The 15,291-nt window shown below is 37.9% G+C and overlaps 1 protein-coding gene across 3 annotated transcripts in view; it reads left to right on the top strand.

Moving 5' to 3' along the window:
- The window catches only part of LOC133046716 (microtubule-associated serine/threonine-protein kinase 4-like), a 366,008-nt gene that overhangs the window by 243,176 nt on the left and 107,541 nt on the right, over positions 1 to 15,291 (top strand). The window lies entirely within an intron of this gene.

The raw sequence follows: 15,291 nt of genomic DNA, 5'->3' as shown, positions 1-15,291 counted from the left end.
AATTTGTGGATGATGCAAGTCATGCTCCCATGTTAGGATTTCCTTTTGGACATATAGCCATGATAATTCACATGCAGTGGATTAGTGTTAAGAACTATAGGGAAAGAAAAACGTCTTTCTCTTTCCCCTCCTAACTTCTCCACTGAGAACCTCGGTAACCAGAGACAAATTACAAAAGAAAAGCATGCACATTTATTTAATATACATTTTATGGAGCATTCATAAGAAAATGGAAATCCAAAGAAACAGTTAAATTAGTTTTTACAGTTTTGATCAAGAGTGGGGAGTCGTGCAAAGATGTTTAGGACAAAGGTGGGCTAATCTTAGTAAGCTGGGGAAAACTCAGCAAGACATGTTTGTTCAGATTCTTCTATGTCCCTTGTCTTCAGAGATAAGAAAGCTCCTTTCCTCCAGGTATAGAGAGTGTGCCTCTCACATGAAGGTTTTATGACCCGCTTATGGGCAAGACAGAAAGCCCTTCCTCCATGCGTTGCTCCTCATATCCCTTCACCTTAAAATATTCAATGTGCCAGTGTTACGTATTTTGGGGTCTCAAGTCCCAAAGTGTGTCAGAACTATTCAGCATTTTTCTCCCTAAAGTTGAACTTACCTGTTATATACATTAACTATCACAAACAATGACACTCTGAGCAGTCTAGAACATGTCTCCTCTTATATGTGGGCAGGAGTTTAAAGTCTTACCTGCCAGTGGTATATATATATAACTTACCTTTACATCTAGACCCATTGCCGGCACAAAGAAGATTCAAAAGATGAGGCTTTTGGCCTCAAGAGCTGATTAGAAGGATGGTATAAAATGAAGACTGCTTTTTATTTTTTAAAAAATTCTGTCCAAGGTGGTACAAAAGGGTTAATGCCAAGCGGGAGGGTTTGGGAGCTGTTGAAGGAGCCACTTGCACATGATGTTGAAAGGTGCGCAAGACTTTGGTAGGTAGAAATGGGATGAGAGATAGGGGAATTCCTACTGTGTGGCTAGAGTGTGGGATGTGTGTGCTTGATTGTATGGGAATATAAAGGTGAAAAGAGATATGAGAATCAAAAAGGAGAATGAATTTTGACTTTGTGTGCCTTTCAGAGATTTTGTGGAGGATCTGTAGGAAGATGTGCTCGAGATTATGGAGGATGTTGGGTTAAAAGGATAAGTGATTAAGCCCTACCTCTGATATACTCTTGTGGAAACTCTCACATATAGGTGTTCAGATAGTGTTGATTTTATATTTAAACTAGGGTATGACTGTCTCCTAGAAAGCAGTCCTTCTGCTCAGTGGGGATCTCCAGTTGAGAGTGGAAGTTATCTAAACATGTTTGGGGATGAAACAGGAGAGAGAAAGAGGGAGGTAGATGCCCCTTTGGAATGAAGTTTTATTTTCCTCATAAATAAAAGATGGTAAAGTTAAAAAAGCAAAAGATAAGTTCATAAAATTATGATACTGTATGCAGTAAAACTACTCAAGTCCAGAAATACTACTCCTAGACAAAACTTTATAGATTCTCCTACATGTATATGCAAGAAGACATGTTCTAGACTACTCATAGAAATGTTACTTGTTGTATCTAAACGTTTAAAGGAATGCAACCCAAATGTCTGTCAGTTAGAAAATGGATAAATGAATTGAGGCATAGTTATCCACAAAGCATTGTGTACTTAGTAAACAAATGAACTAGCACTGAAAGATAGTGTTGGGCATAAAAGCTAGTTGCAAAAGAATCGTGCTTAAACCATACCTATAAGGTTACCATGATGCTACATGCAACGTTTTCTTTAGGGGTACACATGCACACACACACACATAAATATGTATCTGTGTATATACATTTGTCAGCTTCCCAGGTGGCTCAGTGGTAAAGAGTCTGACTGCCAGTGCAGGAGACCTGGGTTCAATCCCTGGGTCAGAAAGATCCCCTGGAAAAGAAGATGGCAACCCACTACAGCATTCTTGCCTGGGAAATCCCATGGACAGAGGAGCCTGGCGGGCTACAGTCCATGTGGTCATAAAGAGTTGGATGTGGCTTAGCGACTAAACAGCAATAGCAACAAATACACATTTGTAGTAAGAGTCTAACGGAAAATACGGTCATTTGAAAGACCCAGCTCATGGTAGCAGTTATGTCTGAGAATGTGTGAGGAGGTATAATTGTGGAGAGGAGTAAGCAGTTGCTAATATATTTCTAAAGCTGAATGGTGAGTACACAACTATTTATATTGTTACTTTTATACTTTGGAGATTGATATTGTATTGTCATTTTAGTGAAAGCTGACCAGAGGGTCAAGCAAGATCAAATACTTTGCTTAGGGGCTGGAATTATCCCTTTGTTTTATCTTTTTCATCCCTCTGTCAGACTGCCACCAGTATATACCAGGTTCTAAGTATATGATAAATTTTATTTCTTTTATATAGTTCAGCTGTGATTTAAAGCATTTAGTCCTACTCCTCTTTATAGTGTTCTGTATTGATTGCATGATACTGTTGTGCCCATTGATTAGGCTTTTATTGTCATGATTCTCTTCAGTTCTGATATTGAGCTTAAAGAATATGTGGTAAGACTTTAATGATCCTTTTAATTATTTTTCTTTTCTCTATGGAGAATTCTTTCCCCTTCAAAGCATAGTTTTGTATTTAATCAGAGGAATAATGGGCAAAGAAAATCCTGTTTTTCAGGTTCCAAGAGACTTTTTCTTTATGTTACAGAGCCAACAGGTTGTTATTCACTCAGAAACTGTAGAGAAATCTGTTAGACTTTTTGTGAGAAGTGGCATTTATCACAGTCTGGTTGGTTCCTATTTCTTTAAAGAAAGAAGGAAAGGTTAAGTAAAGGACCCAACCTCACACCTTGACAGTGTGAAATGCCTGCTCACCTCTTCCTGTTGCTGCATTCCCTGCTATGTATGGTCCACAGGCACCAGGGGATGGTTCCTGGGTGTCCCCGTGAAAAACGAGGAAAAAATAAGTGCCACCTCTCAGTGCCTAGTCACCCAGCAGATACACTTTCTATTTTTCTTAGGTAAGGATTATGTGTCAGGACACTCATCACTGACACACGAATTTATGCCTGTCAAATGAATCGGTAGAAATGAAAACATTAATTTATTTGTGTAGATGTGTCAGTAATGCCCTGAGGAAGAAGAGATACTGGCATCGTGTTTTGGAGCTTATCTCTGCAGACAAAATAGTCTTTGTTGACAGACAGGGATTCCTTAAAGAACTGTGATCAGGACAGTCCCATTAAAAGAAAACAGAGAGGTAAAAATCACAAGTTTCTAATGCTAAGTGTGAAATTTAATGTAGAAGCCTCAAAGGAAAAGACTAGTATGTCTCTCCTGAATTGAAAAGTTTTGTGTAACAAATGAAATCAAAGGAAAACAAAGTGTGAAAAATATTTTTAAACCTATAACTGAGAGACATCTGATTGCCTTAATATATGAAGAGCTTGTGTAAATTGATATGGAAGTGGTGAATGCACCAGGAGAAAAATGATCAAAAGATGTAAAAAGGTACGTCACAGGAAGAAAATTAAATTGGCCAACAAAAATGTGTGAAATGATGATTCATTTCTATTATAAGAGAAATATGAGCCAGAATAATGAGATGGTGTTGTTCACCTAGCATACTGTCAAAGCTTTCCTAACACTGATAGAATTCGATGATAGCAAGGTTGTGGAGAAACAGCCCCTCTCAGATCACTTAGGTGTTGATGTGAATTGGCACAACACTTTTAGTTAGTTTGTGATATTGGTTAAACTTTCAACTACATTTACCCTTTGGCAAATCCATCTCTAGGAATTTATCTTATTGATATCTCACACAGTAACAGAAAAGGGTAAGTCTAGCATTGCTTATATGGCTTCCCTGGTGGCTCAGATGGTAAAGTGTCTGCCTATGGTGCGGGAGACCTGGGTTCGATCCCTGGATCGGGAAGATCACCTGGAGAAGGAAAATAGCAACCCACTCTAATACTCTTGCCTGGAAAATCCCATGGACAGAGGAGCCTGGTAGGCTGCAGTCCATGGGGTCGCAAAGAGTCAGATATGACTGAGCGACTTCACTGAGCATTGCTTATAACTAGCAAATGGAAAATTAAGTTGTTACCACTTTATATTTTATTGTACCCTTTATTTAGTATACCCTTTATTTATTAAGTATACCCTTTATTTATTTAGTGAACCTTTTATTTATTAAGCATCTGGTTTAGTAGGAAATAATACAGGTATATAACCCAAGACTTCATGTTTGTTACAAAGAATGAGGTGGGGGCTTTTATATTCTGATATATGAACGCTGTTCAAGATAGACTATTCAGTGAAAAAATACATTGTGTAATTTTATATATGTGTGTGTGTGTGTGTGAGTACATATACACATATAAACATACTTGTATATTCATGCATATTCATAAGGAATTTTTGGAAAGATAAATTTAACAGTTTTTAATCTTTGGAGAATAGGAAAGTAGGGAAATTAGTGGGTGGTGCTTTTATAATAAAGTAAGTTTCTGTAAATACAACTGGTAGATGAAACAAAATAATGCCTGATCTAGTTCTCTATTACTATACAGCAAATTACCAAAAATTTAGAGGCTTAAGACAGTATCCATCTATTGACCTTATAGTTCTATACAAGTCTAGGTAGGCTTGACTTGTTTGACCTCAGGCAGGCTCTCAGGGTATCTCAAGGGCAAAATCAAAGAAAGATAGAAAAGATAAGTTCCTAGTTCTGTAGGAACCCTCACCTTTTTTTTTTTCTGTTCAGAGTTTTATTCAGCCAGAGTCAGTTGGTTGTTGACATTAAAAAAAATTAGAAACTTATTTTACCAGCAAAATGAGTTTATTTCGGGATGGCAGAAAGTTGTAATTTGGCACAAGCAAATTTACCTTAAAAGGTAAATCCAAAAAACAGAAGAGAGAGGCTTTTGCCTTTACAGAGGAAGAGAAGTTGAGAGGAGAGTCCAGAGTCTTGGTGGCTGAGCTGTTGCTGGGCTGAGAAATTCTTACCTCCCTCTGCTGGGGTCTGAGGGGTAGTATGTGAGAGCTCCCCCTTTAGGACTTCCCCATTCCGTTTAAAATAAGCCTTCGTTTATTGTCAGACTGGGCTGGTCTCTTATCTGTAGATTGAGAAGGAATCTACTCAAGCTCATATAGGTTGTGGACAGATTCAGATCCTTGTGGTTGGAGAATTAATATCCCCATTTTATCCTGACTGTTGGCCGGAGGCTGTCCTCCTCTGTCTTCAAGCTTGCATTGGCAATCCAGTCATTCTCATGGTTCACATCTGTAACTTACTCTGCTATCAATTGAAGAAAATCATTTTAAAGGGCTTATCTGATAGGGTCTGCTGCTGTGCTGCTGCTGCTGCTGCTAAGTCACTTCAGTTGTGTCCAACTCTGTGCGACCCCATAGACGGCAGCCCACCAGGCTCCCCCGCCCCTGGGATTCTCCAGGCAAGAACACTGGAGTGGGTTGCCATTTCCTTCTCCAATATCTGATAGGATCAGGCCAAGTCAAATAATCTCTGTATATTAAAGTCAACTGATACGGAGCTTTACATCTGCAAAATCCCATCATAGTAGTACCTAGAGGAGTGTTTGCTTGAATAACTGGGAGACAGGTGTCTTGAAAAGATCATTTTTAGAATTCTGCCTACCACAGTATCACTTCAGTACTTTATTTTGATTCGAACAGCTAAGTATAATCTCTAAGAGTGATACTTACAGAGGATGAACCACAGACTAGATGTAGATAAATAAATGAGACCTATTAGACTTTTAGAGTCCCAAGATCAAATGTTGCCCCATTGGTCAAAATATCTAACCTTTTGTGTCTTCAAAGATTATTTTACTGGGAATTTGCAGCTGGCTACTTAGATTCATTTATATGAGTGTTTTTTGAAGGAAAAATAGGAAAAAAGTCTCACTTTTCTATTGCTACTCTAGAATTATTAAAGACAAGAAATATTCTTAATCTTCTATGTTTTCATAACCTATTAAATTAGTATCTACTTGGGAAAACACTTTCATAAATTACTGTCTGTCTGTCTATTGTACATATGAACCTCGTTTCTGAAGGATTAGTCCCTACACTATTTTCTGTTCTGCTCACCAGGCCTCTCTTCAAAGATATAACTCAGCTAAAGGAGGCCCCATACAGGTGAAAATAACCAGAGAACTGGAGAGATTGTGTGAACAATACAACTACAAGTAGAAACTTGCAAAACTCAGAAAAGTACTAGGGTAGGCATATGAGGTTAGGCAATGAAACACCCCAAATCTCACTGTTCAAAACACCCTGTGAACATCTTGATGTGCGTTTCTTCTTTCTTTTCCCTTCTCCTCACCTCTACCCTTCGATCATTGGCTTAACAAACATAACCCAGAGTATAATGTGGTTTCCAAGTAGAAACTATGAGACATTGTGTACATTTTTTCAATAAAGTTTGTATTGTTTCAGAAAACTACGAGGACCTTCCTTTTTTGAACTTGTGCTGGAGTCTCTTTTTGAGCCACACATTGGTCTTGCCACTTTAAAACTTGCTCTCCTTGTATTTCTGCCGTATCAATTATACTCATTCACCAGATGTGACGCTGAATAGGATGGGGTTAACAGGCACAGGTTTTGCAGACAGGCATGCTGATACAAGGATTTGAATGTCATTAGACTAGCAGGGAAATGGAGATAGTGAAAGATACACAAGGCAGAATAATAAATTCAAAGAAGAGCATCTGGGCTAGAACAAGATTCATCAACATCCAGGGTACCAGAGATGTACGTGAGAGCGTCCCTGATATCGGCAAGGAACTTCATAGTAACCTGCTGCCCTGAGAATGTGAACTATAAGCTCTGAAGATATGTAACTGGGGGGTAAGGGGTTTAGTAAAACCTGAAATGTTGGCCCTGTGTGCCAACCAAGTCCTTAAATCACTTACTAACATCCATATGACCCTGTGCCATTTTTAAGGTATGATAAAATCTCATAAGAAATTTTGCAGCCTCTGTTCCCATGACTGTGATCTTCAAGGCTGATATGGTTAAAAAATAAAAAGTGATACTCTGATTGTGACAGCAAAGCAGATAGTTGGTAGAAAATATGAGAAATTTATGTGGAAATATAAATGCCCCTTAAACCCACTATCCAAGAATAACTCTGCTAACATTTTACTGTATCTTTTGTCTTTTTTTCTATATGTATTGTGTGTATGTGTCTCTATATATCTGTCCATGTGACTGAGATGCCTATGTTGAAACTATTTATTTACTCCACCCTTGCCCACACTTAAGTTATAGTTTTTCAGGTTCTATTGATACAGGCCAAACATAATACCATAGTACCAGTTTTATTAATGTATAATTGACATATAAGCTTGTATTTAAGATATACAACACAGTGATTATATATCTTTTTTTTTAATGACTGCCACAATAAGTCTAGTTAATATCCATCACCTCACATAGTTACACATTTTTTTTCTTGTGAGGAGAGCCTTTAAGATTTACTCTTTCAGCAACTTTCAGATATTCAATACAGTATTGCTAACTATAGTCACCATCTTATACATTACATCCCCAGAACTTATTTATTTATCATATAACTAGAAGTTTGTGCTTTTTGATCAGCTCAGTTCAGTTCAGTTGCTCAGTCGTGTCTGACTCTTTGCGACCCCATGCAGCACACCAGGCCTCCCTGTCCATCACCGACTTCCAGAGTTTACCCAAACTCATGTCCATTGAGTCGGTGATGCCATCCAACCATCTCATCCTCTATCATCCCCTTTTTGATCACCTTCACCCATTTCACCCACCCCCCACTTCTGGCAACCACCGGTCTTGTGGCTTTTCATTTCTTCCATTTTGTTGTTCTGAGTTTGTTTTTTGCTTTGGGTTTTTTTGTTTGTTTTTAGATTCTATATATTCCTGAGATCATACAATATTTATGTTTCTTTGACTTTTTTCATTTAGCATAATGCCCTCAAGATTCATCCACATTGTTGCAAATGGCAGAATTTCTTTCTTTTTTTATGGCTGGAGAATATTCTGTTGTAGATACATACCCCGTTTTCTTTATACATCCGTCTGGTGACAGATAACTTATGTTGTTTCCGTATCTTGATTATTGTAAATCATGGGAGTGCAGATGTCTTTTGAAGATACTGATTGTGTTTCCTTCCAGTATGTACCCTAAACTGGAATTGCTAGATCATATGGTAGTTCCATTTTTTAAGGAACCTCCATAGTATTTTCCACAGTGGCTACTCCAATTTACATTCCCATCAATAGTGTGCAAGGGTTCCCTTTTCTCCACATCTTCACCAATGCCTGTTATCTCTTATCTTTGATAATAGCTATTCTTTGACCAATAGTTTTGATATTCTAGTATCAATAGCTTTGATAATAGCTAGCACGTGTGAACTGAATATCTTAGTCATTTTAATGTGTGCATGTTTTCTTAATCTTTTGTCATTTCACTGAATTTCTTTTCTGATTCGCTGTTGGTTCTAATGTTGCTTTTTGATTAATGTAAGTTTTTTCTTATTTTTAATTTTGTCATCTAATTTGTCTTTTTCTTTCTGATTTCTTCCATTTTTTGGTTTTATCTAGTTGTTGTAGTTTCTTTTCTTTTCTTTTTTTTAAACCAAACTGGTCTTCCTCTAAGAACCTGACAGGGCTGTTCTGACCTCTCTGTTTCCCCTGCCTTTTCTTGTTTGACAAGCTTCCTATCAGTGAAGTGCTTCTTCACATCCTTGTGTTCCTTAGCCTGACATTTAGGGTGGGGGTTTTCCCAAGCACTGAGTGAATTTTTGAGCAGCAAGAGTTTTCCTGAATTCTTCCTAAACTTTATAGGCTAGCCTATGAAGGGAGGAGATAGCAGTTTAAAAAAAAAAAAAAAAAAAGGCGTTAAGTCAGTTTCTGTCAACTTAAGGAGACTGTACACGTATATGTTTCTGCTCAGTTATTTGTGGCCCCATCAAGTTTGCATGCAGCACACAGAGGGAAAGTTATTACTATGAATTTTACTTCACTGGTGGGAACAACCCCGTCAATAGAGATGAAGGATCTTTAGGTATCAGTGAAAGATTTCCCTTTAGATTAGGTTAGACTGGAGACATCGCCCTGAGCGTAAGAGTGCCTTTATTTAATCTTTTTTTGTTTTGTTGAGTTTCACGCTTTCAGCAGGTTTTCTGTGCTTGAAATATTATTTGCCAAGTTGTTTAAATATGCTTTGTAGATCTTTAATAAAAATGCTTGATCAGCAGGGCAGTGACCTCCTTTGGTGACACAGAAGTGATGGTGTGGACAAATGGCTCCTTTGCATCTCTATATTTGAAGAATAGGACAAAGCAAGATTGTGTGCTTCAGAGTCATGGCAAATTGATGGCCAGCGTTAATAGAAATTAAGCTTGCTGATGCCCCATATAACCACTCTCTTTGAAGTGATAGAAACTTTCTTGTTTTACTCAAGAGCAATCACTGATATGGCCACCCATTTTTTTTTTTTTTTCTAATTATAAGCAGATCTTAACAAAATCAACTTAAATTTGTGGAACATTGTGTTCAGTTGAGAGTGCTGTAGTGTCCTCCTCACAATTTTATTTTATTTAGGTCAAATTGGCAAATCATACTGCTAAATCCTTGGGTAGACATTACCTTGGAATCATCTGCTTGTCTGCTTTTATTAAAATCTTAAATGGGCTCAAGACCAGATTTCTTCATCTAGTGTGAATGTCCACAGTGTACTATTTCATGGTACATTTGTTCTGTGACTTCAAGTACTTCATAAATCAGTTTCTCTGAATTATAGAGAATACATCTTTTTTATTCCATACTGTACCCACAGTTTTGTTTTTTTCTTTTTTGTTTAAACCTTAGCCTTTGTGTAAATACCAATTGTTGGCTTGAGTAATGACCCATCTTGCCCTTCCTGCTTAAGGAAAAGGATGATAAAATCAGATGAACTGACGTCATTGTGTTTTCCTAGTTTGGGGTATGGCTTTGTGTTGAGTCACTAATCAGGGGTATATACCAACATCATTAGTATTTGTTAATTCCTTCATGCAGCTCCATCTGCTCTGTGACCTGCATTTATTGTTTTGTTTCTTTGAGAAGAGTATAATGTTTATATATTATTTTTTTAATGATAATTTAATGACTGGCATGGGCTTCCCTCATGGCTCAATGGTAAAGAATTAGGCTGCCAATGCAGGAGATGAAGATTCAACCCCTGGGTCAGGAAAATCCCCTGGAGAAGGAAATGGCAACCCACTCCGATATTCTTGCCTGGAGAATCTCATGTACAGAGGAGCCTGTACAGTCCATGGCGTTGCACAGAATCAGACATGATTGAGTGACAACAGTTCAATCCAATCCAATCTTTCCCCAATCTCTAGATAGTCTCCTAAATCTAAATGTAGAATTTAACCCAAATGGTCATTGATTTAGCTTTTTGGTTTCTCCTTTATTACACATTGAAGCTTTTGGAAGCTTACTGCTAAATTTAATACACCCCTGTGTCAATGAATGTGGCCTTGTTTTGTCTTTGTTTGTGAACATAGGTCTCTTGGGCAGCACTTAGGAAGATTTTACTCCTCCATCCTTTGGGAAAGGCTCTTCCTTTTTTTTTTTTTAATCCAAATATTTTTTGTGTTTATGCATCTACTGTGGATTTTCTTCTGCTTGGTTTCTGAAGTACCAATTGGCTCTTAATTACATATTTTTCAAGTTAGAATTGACAATATCCATCATTGACAAACTGATGGATTTGTGGGGTAAGATGCAATTAATCAAGGGTGGCTTCCAGATACCTTGCTGAGAATATGGATCAATGAAAGGGAGGCTTCCCAAGATTCAGGAGACAAGAATAGGTTTGAGGTAGCGCTTAAGAATTCACTTTGCTGCTTATTTGATTTAAGATGCCCATGAAACATCTAAGTGATGTAACTTAACAGTTGTCACATGGGGCCTGAAGCTCAAGAATCTGTGCTGGTGAGAACAGTCTGGACTGTGCGTTTATAGATAGTATTAAAAACCTGGGGATGGGATAAAATCATTGAGAGAAAGAGTTTTAGAAGTTCTTAAGATGAAACAGTGAACTGAGTCTATAAGGCCAGCATTTAGATGTTCTGAGAGGACAAGAAACCAGCAGGAAACTGAGAAGCAGAAACCTGAGAGACAGGAGGGAAAAAGGAGGAGACAGTGTCCCAGATGCCGAGGGAGACAGGGCTCCCAGAGGGGGACAGGTGGGTTTTAGCCTGAGGTCAGTAATCGCTATCAGGCACATAACAAGTGTTTATTGAAATATAAATGAACTGTTTATAAAGAAATACACAGAGATCCTTTTTCCTTTGTTGACCAAAAATGCACCAAACTTCTGATCAAAGGCAAAGTTTGTTTCCCACCCAAAGAGACAATCCTCTTAAATATCAATCTGAGTACTTGCGAAGCCTTACACATTATAGTACATTATTTTAATAACCATATTTAAAAGTCATTTTAGTAAGTCTTACATTTACCTTGTCCATAATATAATCTGTTTCCACCATTGCTGAAAGCTGAGAGGGTGCTATTGCCTTTTTTTCCTCTTCATTAGTTTCGATGCTAAGGTGCTTTACCCCTTCCCAAGTCCACAGAGCAGTCAAACAAGCCAGAATTTCACTGAAATTAAGGAGATCTAAACTATCCTCTTTCTGATAGAGAATAGACATTGGGAATTCTTGAAGTTACTATTTTTTTTTTTATGAGAATAGAGATTCTTATAAGTTTTAGATGGGTAAGAATATTTAAGAAACTCGGGTCTCAAATAGCCCAATTTCTCGAAAGTTAGTGAGATGTAGAATCTTCTTTTAATTTCAAATTATGGAGATTAGAGTGATTACCTTATCAACTTTGTCTACTCTGAGTTTAGACATTTTCAGATTTAAATTTCATAAGTATGATGATTATGTATTTCACTGTTTTAAAATATATAAATGATATGTATTATTATGTCTTCTAAGTCTCTGTTATGTATTCAAATTGGCCACCCAAGTAACCTTTTTTATCTGCTAGTTAAAAAATATTGGATTGCCTTCTATTTATGGTTGCCTTTTTAAAGAAAACTTTTAATTTTGTATTGACATATAACTGATTAACAGTGTTGTGATGGCTTCAGGTACATAGCAAAGCAACTCAGCCATACATATATATACATATGTATCCATTCTCCCTTCAGCTGCTCCATTATCCACACTGCCACATAACATTGAGCAGAGTTCCCTGTGCTATATAATAGGTCCTTGTTGGTTGTCCATTTTAAATGCAGCAGTGTGTACATGTCCATCCCAATCTCCCTAACTATCCCTTCCCTGCTAGGGTTGCTTTTATTCTGAGATATGTGATTAGTAAATGATGACCTAGAAAGTGAAAAGGTGCATTTAAAATTCTTGCAGAATCACTTCTGTCCTCACCCTTGAGGCTCTCCCAGCCTGATGGTCTCAGACAGGACAGTCTGCTTTGGCGACCATCACAGTGACTTCAGCTTTCTGGCACTGCGATGCTTTTGGCATCATCCTCACTAGCTTCCTCCCAAATTATCTCTGAACTTGAGAGAGAAATTCTCAGCTATATGTAAATACAGACGGTCTTCTTCAGCCTGTTAGCTGGTGAGAGTATGTGGATTCATATCACAGGAAAACTAATTCTTCCCCAGAGGTAAAAAGAACTTGAGGCGGGGTTCCTGTTGGCCTGGGGATCAGCCAGCTGTCTTCATTACATGCCCAGGCCCTTGGTGGAAGGCTATGGGCTCCCTCTCAGGCAACCTGTAAAGGGGACTTAAAGTCTGCGTTTTTAATTCAAGTACCTATACTAAGGAACATTTCCCTAAATATCACATATAGCAGCGCCATCTCTGTCTTTGAACTTAGTCTGGCATAATTGCAATTTCCACCCTAATGACGCCTTAATGCAGATTTTTGTATTTACTGCAGTAATGTATGAGTACTTCTCCACACAGCCATGCAAATTGCAGGCTTTTTAAGTTCTAAGCTTCGATATTAGGAGTCACAGTGGGTAATTGCAGAGCTTGTCATAGATGTTAAGGTGTACATACATGGGTAATCATCACAAGTTTGGAAGGTTCAGCTGTTGGAACCGGGTCCATCCACACTCTGATGGTAGAGTTGATGGCAGATTTGGTTTCTGTAGACTAGGGAAGGGAGAGGTGGAGATAATTTAGGAAAGCATGCATACAAGAAGGGTCACAGAGTTTTAGGAAGAGGAGATCAGTTTTGCTTAAAAAATGGAATTTTAGGTTTTTAAAAAAGGTCTTTAAAAACCTTTTTTTTTTTCCTTTTCACAAAAGCTGTACATGTTTATTATGGAAAATTTGGAAAATATAGGAAAGTATAAAGAAGAATATAATCATCATTTATAGTCTTATTCACCACTCAAAATTAACCACTTAATTCGATATTTATCTAAATATGTAGATTTTACACATCTATATCTATTACAATGTGTATAACACTTATGTATGTGTAAATGTGTACGTACAAACATGGGCTTCCCTGGTGGCTCAGCTGGTAAAGAATCCACCTGCAATGTGGGAGACCTGAATTCTATCCCTGGGTTGGGAAGATTCCCTGCAGAAGGGAACAGCTACCCACTCCAGGATTCTGGCCTGGAGAATTCATGGACTACATAGTCCATGGGGTCGCAAAGAGTCGGACATGACTGAGTGACTTTCACTTCACATATAAACTTAAATTTGCATATGCACACATACCTTTGTGTATATGTGTGTGTGTTTGTGTGTATATATATGTATATATGTAAGCATGGGATCAGATATAAGCTTGTGTCTATTTTCTTCTGGTATTGAGATTTTTACATACATTAAATACTTTTCTTTGTTTCAAATATTTGGTTTTCAGGAGTAAAAAATATTCCATTTCTTGAATGTGCCATAGTTATCTCCCCATAATGAGTATTTTGGCTGTCTCCAGTTTTTTTTCTTATGAGTAATATTGTGGTGAACAATATTGTAACATGAATCTTTGTGATCAACTTTGATTAGTTTCTCAGCCTAATCTGGGAAGGTATTCATTAAAGTGCTGGCTTCTATTGTCTTGTATTTGAGTTGTTGGGCCATCCATTGTTGTCTGACTGAGATTTTTGAGTCCTTAAGAATTACAGATTAGATCCACAGGAAATGCTATTTAATGCTAGCTGCAGATGACATTTAATAAGCATCAAGAATGTATTGTGTAGGCACCAAAATAATCTTACATGTATCCAAGTACATCTCAAGAGTGTTCTCTCTAGGTGGAACAATAGCTAGCTCTATAAACCTCCAGGAACTTTGTACCCACTGACATCACGGTGACATGGTAATGTTAGTGGGGTAAATGGAAAAGGAACTCTTACACAAAGCTGAGAGTTGTTCCCATTTCACACTGTGTTCCTGATGTCCTGGAGGTTGACGACTAAACTAGTGTAGAAACATCCGGCTACTATGTAACTCAGTAATCCTGCTCCCTGAACCCTTTTAATTTGAGATCTCAAACTATTAATAGAAGTACTAAATGGTATATGTAATAAACACTGGACCTCAGCTCTGCCGTGTATCAGCAGTGTTGATTTGGGCAGAGCAGTCTCTAAATCTGAATGTCCTTATCTATAAAATGCAAAGAGTAGAACTTTCCTCTTGCAGCCTCATATGACTGCTTAAATGTGACAATATTGTGATATTATAAAGAGCCAAACACTGGAGTTTTAGGAAGCTATCAAAGTATATTATAACCAGTTTGAATTCATTGTGTGGTTAAAATGCTAAGATAATATAGTTTGTAAAGACACATCAAATTAGAACACAGGCTTGTTGCAGTCTCCAGGTGGATTGCTGGCAGTGGAACGTGGCCCCCTGGTAACAATCTCTGTTGGAGCACGGTTGTAATAGTCTGTGATATTTTCATTTTGGCATACCAGCCTTTGAAGATCCCTCCTCTGTGTACTGTACTCTGGTTTACAGCTGACTTGGGAAATGAACAGCAATTTTTTTTTTTTTTTAAAGCCAGTTCCAGTGGCTCAGAACCACAGCAGTTACAGTGGAGCTGCCTTGGGGTTAGGGAGTGGGAAGGGATATTTGGAATGGGGTTTGCAGGCCCCCCACTTCACCTTTGCTTCAGCCAGAGAAGATCAGACTCTGTCACATTTTGGGCCAGAAAGTAGTCTTTTGCTTGAGTGAAGGATTTAGCATGTACACGTGTTTACACATGCATTCAGGTTTGAAAACTTTCTACGGGCGTTGA

The sequence above is a fragment of the Dama dama genome, chromosome 25, assembly GCF_033118175.1.
Source record: "Dama dama isolate Ldn47 chromosome 25, ASM3311817v1, whole genome shotgun sequence".
In the NCBI taxonomy this organism is placed as follows: domain Eukaryota; kingdom Metazoa; phylum Chordata; class Mammalia; order Artiodactyla; family Cervidae; genus Dama; species Dama dama.
Note: the sequence above shows the minus strand (reverse complement) of the source record. Positions and strands in the feature narration are given on the sequence as shown.